Consider the following 9,908-nt stretch of genomic DNA (forward strand, 5'->3'; position numbering starts at 1 on the left):
CCGAGACCCGAAGTCGACGTGCGAAGCACCACGGGACCCCTTTCGCCTGCAGGTCCCGAGCCGCCTTTATTTGCTGTTACGAGCATCGTGTGCCCCATACCTGCGTGACGAGCACCGCAGGGCGGCAGAGCCATCGCACTTGGCCGGGTGGCAGAGGAGGACCCGACTATTCACAGATAGCGGCCCAACGACTCCCAGAGCCGGTCGTGCGGCGCGCGAGGTCTGCTCTCTTCACAAGAGGCTTTATTAGGGAGTGCTAAGGCAAGGTTCTGTGCCCTCCACCCTCATCGCAACACCCATGGGAGCCTCCGGTCGTCAATAGACCGCCGCACCGGCCTCTGACTGACTCTCAGAATGGACGGAAAGAGCCGGGTAAGCCTTTCAAAAGATTCGACCACGTGCCGAAAACTTTAGACTTCCGTGAGCTCTCCGGCTTGCACCGAGACCCGAAGTCGACGTGCGAAGCACCACGGGACCCCTTTCGCCTGCAGGTCCCGAGCCGCCTTTATTTGCTGTTACGAGCATCGTGTGCCCCATACCTGCGTGACGAGCACCGCAGGGCGGCAGAGCCATCGCACTTGGCCGGGTGGCAGAGGAGGACCAGACTATTCACAGATAGCGGCCCAACGACTCCCAGAGCCGGTCGTGCGGCGCGCGAGGTCTGCTCTCTTCACAAGAGGCTTTATTAGGGAGTGCTAAGGCAAGGTTCTGTGCCCTCCACCCTCATCGCAACACCCATGGGAGCCTCCGGTCGTCAATAGACCGCCGCACCGGCCTCTGACTGACTCTCAGAATGGACGGAAAGAGCCGGGTAAGCCTTTCAAAAGATTCGACCACGTGCCGAAAACTTTAGACTTCCGTGAGCTCTCCGGCTTGCACCGAGACCCGAAGTCGACGTGCGAAGCACCACGGGACCCCTTTCGCCTGCAGGTCCCGAGCCGCCTTTATTTGCTGTTACGAGCATCGTGTGCCCCATACCTGCGTGACGAGCACCGCAGGGCGGCAGAGCCATCGCACTTGGCCGGGTGGCAGAGGAGGACCCGACTATTCACAGATAGCGGCCCAACGACTCCCAGAGCCGGTCGTGCGGCGCGCGAGGTCTGCTCTCTTCACAAGAGGCTTTATTAGGGAGTGCTAAGGCAAGGTTCTGTGCCCTCCACCCTCATCGCAACACCCATGGGAGCCTCCGGTCGTCAATAGACCGCCGCACCGGCCTCTGACTGACTCTCAGAATGGACGGAAAGAGCCGGGTAAGCCTTTCAAAAGATTCGACCACGTGCCGAAAACTTTAGACTTCCGTGAGCTCTCCGGCTTGCACCGAGACCCGAAGTCGACGTGCTAAGCACCACGGGACCCCTTTCGCCTGCAGGTCCCGAGCCGCCTTTATTTGCTGTTACGAGCATCGTGTGCCCCATACCTGCGTGACGAGCACCGCAGGGCGGCAGAGCCATCGCACTTGGCCGGGTGGCAGAGGAGGACCAGACTATTCACAGATAGCGGCCCAACGACTCCCAGAGCCGGTCGTGCGGCGCGCGAGGTCTGCTCTCATCACAAGAGGCTTTAGGGAGTGCTCAGGCAAGGGTCAGCCCGCAGCCTTCCTGGCAACACCCAGGGGAACCAGGCCACTCGCGTCTCTCGCCTTCATTTTCGACACGAGCGCCTGCGGAGGGCCACCACCCCCTCCGATTGTCAAGAGACCTCCGCACCGGCCTCTGACTTACTCTCAGAATGGACGGAAAGAGCCGGGTAAGCCTTTGAAAAGATTCGACCACGTGCCGAAAACTTTAGACTTCCGTGAGCTCTCCGGCTTGCACCGAGACCCGAAGTCGACGTGCTTAGCACCACGGGACCCCTTTCGCCTGCAGGTCCCGAGCCGCCTTTTATTTTTGTTACGAGTATCGTGTTCCCCAAACCTGGGTGACGAGCACCGCAGGGCGGCAGAGCCATCGCGCTTGTCCGGGTGGCAGAGGAGGACCAGACTATTCACAAATAGCGGCCCAACGACTCCCAGAGCCGGTCGTGCGGCAGGCGAGGTCTGCTCTCATCACAAGAGGCTTTAGGGAGTGCTCAGGCAACGGTCAGCCCGCAGCCTTCTTGGCAACACCCAAGGGAACCAGGCCACTCGCGTCTCTCGCCTTCATTTTGGACACGAGCGCCTGTGGAGGGACGGCCGGAGTCAACGTGGGGTTTGCCCGCCCTCCAATAGTGTCAAAAGACCGCCGCACAAGTCTCTGACTGACTCTTAGAACAGACAGAAAGAGTTTGTCAAATCTGTCAAAAAATTGACAAAGTGTCAAAAATTCGACTTCCAAGAGCTCTCCGGCATGCACTCATACCTGTCATTAAAGTGCTATGCCCGTGGAACCGTTTTTCGGATGCCTTTCAGAACGGTCCCGCGCCGCCATTTTGTTCTAAAAATCGTGTTCCCTATATCTCCGGGTACCCCGCCAACCTCACTGCGGAAAAACTACAAGTGGCACTGAATGGGTCTGAATTCCAAATTTGACTGCATCGGTCTGGAACTCGGTCCGGTCAAAACCGTTTGGATTTTTCTCGGTCCGGACTTCCGCGACAGACAAAGTTAAAGTTTTCGGGCTGCAGGCACAAAACGACAGCTGGCCATTTGCCGGGCTCAATTCACCCAATTCCTCCGGCACTTCGGAGCACATGTTCGGTGTAAGTTTGCGAATCTTTCCCGATGCTGCAGCATTTTCCTCCGCTGACACTTAGAATATTTTTTCACACTTTGCTGAAAATTTTTCTAAGTGTTTTTTTCCAAGTTTTCCTGGTTACTGATTTCTTCTTTTTAAACATTTTTCTAAGTTTTTCTGGTTACTGATTTCTTCTTTTTAAACATTTTTCGCAGTTTGTCTGGTTACTGATTTCTTCTTTTTAAACATTTTTCGCCGTTTTTCTGGTTACTGATTTCTTCTTTTTAAACATTTTTCGCCGTTTTTCTGGTTACTGATTTCTTCTTTTTAAACATTTTTCTAAGTTTTTCTGGTTACTCATTTCTTCTTTTTAAACATTTTTCTAAGTTTTTCTGGTTACTGATTTCTTCTTTTTAAACGTTTTTCTGGTTACTCATTTCTTCTTTTTAAACATTTTTCTAAGTTTTTCTGGTTACTCACTTCTTCTTTTTAAACATTTTTCGCCGTTTTTCTGGTTACTGATTTCTTCTTTTTAAACATTTTTCTAAGTTTTTCTGGTTACTCATTTCTTCTTTTTAAACATTTTTCTAAGTTTTTCTGGTTACTCATTTCTTCTTTTTAAACATTTTTCTAAGTTTTTCTGGTTACTGATTTCTTCTTTTTAAACATTTTTCTAAGTTTTTCTGGTTACTGATTTCTTCTTTTTAAACATTTTTCTAAGTTTTCCTGGTTACTCATTTCTTCTTTTTAAACATTTTTCTAAGTTTTCCTGGTTACTCATTTCTTCTTTTTAAACATTTTTCTAAGTTTTCCTGGTTACTGATTTCTTCTTTTTAAACATTTTTCGCAGTTTTTCTGGTTACTGATTTCTTCTTTTTAAACATTTTTTCGCAGTTTGTCTGGTTACTGATTTCTTCTTTTTAAACATTTTTCGCCGTTTTTCTGGTTACTGATTTCTTCTTTTTAAACATTTTTCGCCGTTTTTCTGGTTACTGATTTCTTCTTTTTTAAGCATTTTTCTAAGTTTTTCTGGTTACTCATTTCTTCTTTTTAAACATTTTTCTAAGTTTTCTGGTTACTGATTTCTTCTTTTTAAACATTTTTCTAAGTTTTTCTGGTTACTCATTCTTCTTTTTAAACATTTTTCTAAGTTTTTCTGGTTACTCACTTCTTCTTTTTAAACATTTTTCTAAGTTTTTCTGGTTACTGATTTCTTCTTTTAAACATTTTTCGCCGTTTTCTGGTTACTGATTTCTTCTTTTTAAACATTTTTCTAAGTTTTCTGGTTACTCATTCTTCTTTTTAAACATTTTTCTAAGTTTTTCTGGTTACTGATTTCTTCTTTTTAAACATTTTTCTAAGTTTTCCTGGTACTGATTTCTTCTTTTTAACATTTTTCGCAGTTTTTCTGGTTACTGATTTCTTCTTTTTAAACATTTTTCTAAGTTTTCCTTGTTACTGATTTCTTCTTTTTAAACATTTTTTCGCAGTTTTTCTGGTTACTGATTTCTTCTTTTTAAACATTTTCTAAGTTTTCTGGTTACTGATTTCTTCTTTTTAAACATTTTTCTAAGTTTTTCTGGTTACTCACTTCTTCTTTTTAAACATTTTTCTAAGTTTTCCTGGTTACTGATTTCTTCTTTTTAACATTTTTTCGCAGTTTGTCTGGTTACTGATTTCTTCTTTTTAAACCATTTTTCGCAGTTTTTTCTGGTTACTGATTTCTTCTTTTTAAACATTTTCTAAGTTTTTCTGGTTACTCACTTCTTCTTTTATAACATTTTTCTAAGTTTTCCTGGTTACTGATTTCTTCTTTTTAAACATTTTTCTAAGTTTTCCTGGTTACTGATTTCTTCTTTTAAACATTTTTCTAAGTTTTCCTGGTTACTGATTTCTTCTTTTTAAACATTTTTCTAAGTTTTTCTGGTTACTCATTTCTTCTTTTTAACATTTTTCGCAGTTTTTCTGGTACTGATTTCTTCTTTTTAAACATTTCCTAAGTTTTCCTGGTTACTGATTTCTTCTTTTTAAACATTTTTCTAAGTTTTCCTGGTTACTCATTTCTTCTTTTGATCATTTTTCTAAGTTTTCCTGGTTACTGATTTCTTCGTTTTGAACATTTTTCTAAGTTTCCTGGTTACTCACTTCTTCTTTTCAAACATTTTTCTTCGTTTTTCTGTTTACTCATTAGCACTTTCAGGCACTTTCCCATCATTTCCTCGTTCCCGATTTCACCCTTTAAAACGCTTTCGGGCATTTCCCTAAGTTTTGCGGTTCACTCGTTTGGGACTCACTGACACCTTCTCTAGCTTCCCTGCTCACTTTTTTCGTACTGTTGAGAAAATTCGAACCCTTTCCTTAACTATGCCGGTTACTGACTTCACCGCTTCAGACCCTTGTCCCCGTAATGAAAGATACCATTTCCCACCGTGGGAAATGCACGAAAATCGGACTGAACACGGGGGAGGCTCCCCCCTCGAAGGCGAGACCGTCGGCAGAACCGCCGGGTCAAACCCGGCCGAGCTACCCGGCTTACAAGTCTCAAAGTCGGTATGAGCAGTCACGTCCACCCCCATTCCCTTTTGGACCACTTCCCACGGTTCCAATGCATGAAAATCGGCCTGTACACGGGGGAGGCACCCGCCTCGAAGACGAGACCGTCGGCAGAACCGCCGGGTCAAACCCGGCTAGCTACCCGGCTCGAAGCGCCAAAGTCGGGTTGAGCAGTCACATTCACTCCCATCGACGTTTGGACCACTTCCCACGGTTCGAAATGCACGAAAATCGGCCTGTACACGGGGGAGGCACCCGCCTCGAAGAGGAGACTGTCGGCAGAACCGCCGGGTCAAACCCGGCTGTGCTAACCGGCTCGGAAGCGCAAAGTCGGGTTGAGCAGTCACATTCACTCCCATCCCCTTTTGGGCAACTTCCCACGGTTGGGAAATGCATGGAAATCGGACTGAACACGGGGGAGGCTCCCCCCTCGAAGGCGAGACCGTCGGCAGAACCGCAGGATCAAACCCGGCTGAGCTACCCGGCTTACAAGTCTCAAAGTCGGTATGAGCAGACACGTCCACCCCCATTCCCTTTTGGACCACTTCCCACGGTTCGAAATGCATGAAAATCGGCCTGTATACGGGGAGGCACCCGCCTCGAAGACGAGACCGTCGGCAGACCCGCCGGGTCAAACCCGGCTGAGCTACCCGGCTCGGAAGCGCCAAAGTCGGGTTGAGCAGTCACATTCACTCCCATCCCCTTTTGGACCACTTCCCACGGTTCGAAATGCACGAAAATCGGCTGTACACGGGGGAGGCACCCGCCTCGAAGACGAGACCGTCGGCAGAACCGCCGGAACAAACCGGCTGAGCTACCCGGCTTACAAGTCTCAAAGTCGGTATGAGCAGACACGTCACCCCCATTCCCTTTTGGACCACTTCCCACGGTTCGAAATGCATGAAAATCGGCCTGTATACGGGGGAGGCACCCGCCTCGAAGACGAGACCGTCGGCAGACCCGCCGGGTCAAACCCGGCTGAGCTACCCGGCTCGGAAGCGCCAAAGTCGGGTTGAGCAGTCACATTCACTCCCCATCCCCTTTTGAACCTCTTCCCACCGTTGGAAATGCACGAAAATCGGCCTGTACACGGGGAGGCTCCCCCCTCGAAGGCGAGACCGTCCGGCAGAACCGCCGGGTCTAAACCCGGCTTGAGCTACCCGGCTTACAAGTCTCGAAGTCGGGTTGAGCAGTCACATTCACTCCCATCGACTTTTGGCAACTTCCCACCGTTGCAAATGCATGAAAATCGGCCTGTACACGGGGAGGCACCCGCCCTCGAAGTCGAGACCGTCGGCAGAACCGCCGGGTCCAACCCGGCTGAGCTACCCGGCTTACAAGTCTCAAAGCCGGGTTGGGCAGTCACGTTCACCCCCATTCCCTTTTGGATCACTTCCCACGGTTCGAAATGCACGAAAACCGGCCTGTACACGGGGAGGGTCCGCCCTCGAAGGCGAGACCGTCGGGCAGAACCGCCGGGTCAAACCTGGCTGAGCTACCCGGCTTACAAGTCTCAAAGTCGGGTTGAGCAGTCACGTTCACTCCCATCGACTTTTAGACCACTTCCCACGGTTCGAAATGCACGAAAATCGGCCTGTACACGGGGAGGCACCCGCTCGAAGACGAGACCGTCGGCAGAACCGCCGGGTCAAACCCGGCCGAGCTACCCGGGTTAGAAGCCTCAGAGTCGGGTTGAGCAGTCACGTTCACTCCCATCGACTTTTAGACCACTTCCCACGGTTGGAAATGCACGAAAATCGGCCTGTACACGGGGGTGGCATCCGCCTCGAAGACGAGACCGTCGGCAGAACCGCCGGGTCAAACCCGGCTGAGCTACCCGGCTTACAAGTCTCAAAGTCGGGTTGAGCAGTCACATTCACTCCATCGACTTTTGGGCAACTTCCCACGGTTCGAAATGCACAAGATTCGGCCTGAACACGGGGGACGCTCCCCCCTCGAAGGCGAGACCGTCGGCAGACCCGCCGGGTCAAACCCGGCTGAGCTACCCGGCTCGGAAGCGCCAAAGTCGGTATGAGCAGTCACGTTCACTCCCATCCCCTTTTGGACCGCTTCCCACGGTACGAAATGCATGAAAATCGGCCTGTACACGGGGGAGGCACCCGCCTCGAAGACGAGACCGTCGGCAGAACCGCCGGGTCAAACCCGGCTGAGCTACCCGGCTTACAAGTCTCAAAGTCGGGTTGAGCAGTCACATTCACTCCCATCGACTTTTGGGCAACTTCCCACGGTTCGAAATGCACAAAATTCGGCCTGAACACGGGGGACGCTCCCCCCTCGAAGGCGAGACCGTCGGCAGAACCGCCGGGTCAAACCCGGCTGAGCTACCCGGCTTAAAAGTCTCAAAGTCGGTATGAGCAGTCACATTCACCCCATTCCCTTTTGGACCACTTCCCACGGTTGGAAATGCATGAAAATCGGCCTGGACACGGGGGAGGCTCCCCCCTCGATGACGAGACCGTCGGCAGAACCGCCGGAACAAACCCGGCTGAGCTACCCGGCTTACAAGTCTCAAAGTCGGTATGAGCAGACACGTCCACCCCCCATTCCCTTTTGGACCACTTCCCACCGTTGGAAATGCACGAAAATCGGCCTGTACACGGGGGAGGCACCGGCCTCGAAGACGAGACCGTCGGCAGAACCGCCGGATCAAACCCGGCCGAGCTACCCGGGTTAGAAGCCTCAGAGTCGGGTTTGAGCAGTCACATTCACTCCCATCCCCTTTTGAACCTCTTCCCACCGTTGGAAATGCACGAAAATCGGCCTGTACACGGGGGAGGCTCCCCCCTCGAAGGCGAGACCGTCGGCAGAACCGCCGGGTCAAACCCGGCTGAGCTACCCGGCTTAAAAGTCTCAAAGTCGGGTTGAGCAGTCACATTCACTCCCATCGACTTTTGGGCAACTTCCCACCGTTGCAAATGCATGAAAATCGGCCCTGTACACGGGGGAGGCTCCGCCCTCGAAGGCGAGACCGACGGCAGAACCGCCGGGTCAAACCCGGCCGGGCTACCCGGGTTAGAAGCCTCAGAGTCGGGTTGAGCAGTCGCATTCACCCCCATCCCCTTTTGAACCTCTTCCCACCGTTGGAAATGCACGAAAATCGGCCTGTACACGGGGGAGGCACCGCCTCGAAGACGAGACCGTCGGCAGAACCGCCGGATCAAACCCGGCCGAGCTACCCGGGTTAGAAGCCTCAGAGTCGGGTTGAGCAGTCACATTCACTCCCATCCCCTTTTGAACCTCTTCCCACCGTTGGAAATGCACGGAAATCGGCCTGTACACGGGGGAGGCTCCCCCCTCGAAGGCGAGACCGTCGGCAGAACCGCCGGGTCAAACCCGGCTGAGCTACCCGGCTTACAAGTCTCAAAGTCGGTATGAGCAGACACGTCCACCCCCATTCCCTTTTGGACCACTTCCCACCGTTGGAAATGCACGAAAATCGGCCTGTACACGGGGGAGGCACCGGCCTCGAAGACGAGACCGTCGGCAGAACCGCCGGATCAAACCCGGCCGAGCTACCCGGGTTAGAAGCCTCAGAGTCGGGTTGAGCAGTCACATTCACTCCCATCCCCTTTTGAACCTCTTCCCACCGTTGGAAATGCACGAAAATCGGCCTGTACACGGGGAGGCTCCCCCTCGAAGGCGAGACCGTCGGCAGAACCGCGGGTCAAACCCGGCTGAGCTACCCGGCTTAAAAGTCTCAAAGTCGGGTTGAGCAGTCACATTCACTCCATCGACTTTTGGGCAACTTCCCACCGTTGCAAATGCATGAAAATCGGCCTGTACACGGGGGAGGCTCCGCCCTCGAAGGCGAGACCGACGGCAGAACCGCCGGGTCAAACCCGGCCGGGCTACCCGGCTCGGAAGCGCCAAAGTCGGGTTGAGCAGTCACATTCACCCCCATCCCCTTTTGGGCCACTTCCCACGGTTCGAAATGCATGAAAATCGGCCTGTACACGGGGGACGCTCCCCCCTCGAAGGCGAGGCAGTCGGCAGAACCGCCGGGTCAAACCCGCTGAGCTACCCGGGTTAGATGCCTCAAAGTCGGGTTGAGCAGTCACATTCACCCCCATCCCTTTCGGCCCCCTCCCCCACGGTTGGAAATGCATGAAAATCGGCCTGTACCACGGTGGGCGCTCCCCCCTCGAAGGTGAGACCTTCGGCAGAACCGCCGGGTCAAATCCTGCCGAGCTACCCGCGTTAGAGGTCTCAATGTCGGCTTCAGCAGTCACATTCAATCCCATTCCCGTTTGGACCTCTTCCCGCCGATGGAAATGCACAAAATTCGGCCTGAACACGCGGGGCGCTCCCCCCCTCGAAGGCGAGACCGTCGCCAGAACCGCCGGGTCAAATCCGGCTGAGCTACCCGCGTTACAGGTCTCAAAGTCGGGTTGAGCAGTCACGTTCACCCCCATCCCCTTTCGGACCCCTTCCACGGTTGGAAATGCATGAAAATCGGCCTGTACACGGTGGGCGCTCCCCCCTCGAAGGTGAGACCTTCGGCAGAACCGCCGGGTCAAATCCGGCCGAGCTACCCGCGTTAGAGGTCTCAATGTCGGCTTCAGCAGTCACATTCAATCCCATTCCCGTTTGGACCCTCTCCCGCCGATGGAAATGCACAAAATTCGGCCTGAACACGCGGGACGCTCCCCCCTCGAAGGTGAGACCTTCGGCAGAACCGCCGGG

Source organism: Chiloscyllium punctatum, unplaced genomic scaffold, assembly GCF_047496795.1.
Source record: "Chiloscyllium punctatum isolate Juve2018m unplaced genomic scaffold, sChiPun1.3 scaffold_941, whole genome shotgun sequence".
NCBI classification, from domain to species: domain Eukaryota; kingdom Metazoa; phylum Chordata; class Chondrichthyes; order Orectolobiformes; family Hemiscylliidae; genus Chiloscyllium; species Chiloscyllium punctatum.